The sequence below is a fragment of the Hemiscyllium ocellatum genome, chromosome 8 (genome assembly GCF_020745735.1).
Source record: "Hemiscyllium ocellatum isolate sHemOce1 chromosome 8, sHemOce1.pat.X.cur, whole genome shotgun sequence".
In the NCBI taxonomy this organism is placed as follows: domain Eukaryota; kingdom Metazoa; phylum Chordata; class Chondrichthyes; order Orectolobiformes; family Hemiscylliidae; genus Hemiscyllium; species Hemiscyllium ocellatum.
Genome location: NC_083408.1, coordinates 2,163,470 through 2,165,064, shown reverse-complemented (window position 1 = coordinate 2,165,064; position 1,595 = coordinate 2,163,470). Strand labels below are relative to the sequence as shown.

Sequence of the window (1,595 nt, the reverse complement as noted above, 5' to 3'; positions counted from 1 at the left end):
GTGATCTCTCTGCAATGGAGAGAGGAAAACAGACGGTGACAAAACTGAACTCATTTGCGTTCTGTCCAGAATAAAAAAAAACTATCCCGAACTTTCAGTCTCCTGTAACTTCACATTACACTGTTTTCCCACCCTTCAGGTCCTTTGCCTGCATTCCTGATGAAGGGCTGTTGCCCGAAACGTCGATTTTACTGCTCCTCGGATGCTGCGTGAACTACTGAGCAATTCCAGCCCCACTCTAATCGAGACAATGTGTTCCCAGGCCACTATTCCAGTCTCTGGTTTGCTGCAGTGCTCCTTCAAGGAATAACACAAGCTGGAAGACCTGCAACTCATTTTCTACAGACAGACCACGCAAACTTTAGGTCCCAACATCGAGTTCAATCATTTTTGAACCCGTCAGCCCTCTTCCACATTCTTCACCATCCTTCCACTCCGACAGTTCCGAAGACAGATCATTCGACTCGAAATGTAAAATTTCCTTTCTCATGAGATATGGACACGAGCTCCTGATTTTGTTCAGACCTTTTGGCTTTACTTCAGGGATATTTGCTTGTCCGTTGTAATCGCCAGACTGCTGGAAGCTTCTGATTGCAAGATGAGATATTCAGAGGAGATGACAGGAATGGCAAGGGCAGGACCATTTCCATTGTGAAGGTAGATGAGCAAGGTTGAGGGATGTCTATCGAAGAGCAGAGAAAGCTCTTTGAGTAACCGATTAACGTGCACATTTTATGAAGAGGATAGATATGTATGAGAGGGATCAGCCTGTATTTGGAAGGAATAGAGTGACAGAAATGAAATACAGGAGACGAGATGTTTTGAGGAGAATTTGCAAGAATGCTTTCACCAGTCGAGTGTTGCTTATCTGGAAGTCATTAGCTGAGCATGTGGTATAGCTACGGGTCATGAGAACGTTCCAGCAGCCTGTAGCCGAACACTTGAAGAGCCAGAGCACACGTGAATATGGAACAGATATTGGAAAGTGTGACCAGGACAGACAGATGCGAGATGGGTGTCCTGAACGCAATGGGTCAAAGAGAAATTTGTGTGCTAAAAGGAAATGGCGAGCGGGGCTCTGTGGCGCAATGGATAGCGCGTTGGACTTCTATATCGTTGCTTCGGTTGTAATTCAAAGGTTGTGGGTTTGAGTCCCATCAGAGCTGAACTATGGTTTGGAAGGTGGTCAGAGCATGCTCATCTGCAAAACCAATGATATTCGTGCAGAAACTCAACTGTCTCGAAACGCAACTTTTTTCTGTCACAAGTTTAAATTTTCGATGTCTATTTATGATAGAGATCAATAAACATCTGTTAGTGAGTAGGCAACACGATGATGTGTATAGGCTGGAAAAAGACACAAAATTGTTGTGTCAGCCATGATGATATTGAATCATGGAGCAGGGCGAGATCGGTATTAACAATGGGCTCCTTTGTGTCTGTGCCATTTCTGGTCCAGATTTTTAAACAATCATAATAATAACAATATGAATTAAACACCACGAAATATTTTGGTCTCACCTCCACATCCCTTCCCTTCCAGCTGGAATAGACAGCTCTTGTTTCAGCTTTAGATCAGACAGCGGAGGGTTCTG

At 44.1% G+C, this 1,595-nt stretch overlaps 1 non-coding gene across 1 annotated transcript; it reads left to right on the top strand.

The window, feature by feature from the left end:
- The first annotated feature begins 1,074 nt into the window (after positions 1 to 1,074).
- On the top strand, positions 1,075 to 1,166 carry trnar-ucu (transfer RNA arginine (anticodon UCU)). The gene is given in 2 exon segments: positions 1,075 to 1,111; positions 1,131 to 1,166. It is a non-coding gene; the product is annotated as a tRNA-Arg (tRNA).
- Positions 1,167 to 1,595: the final 429 nt, after the last annotated feature.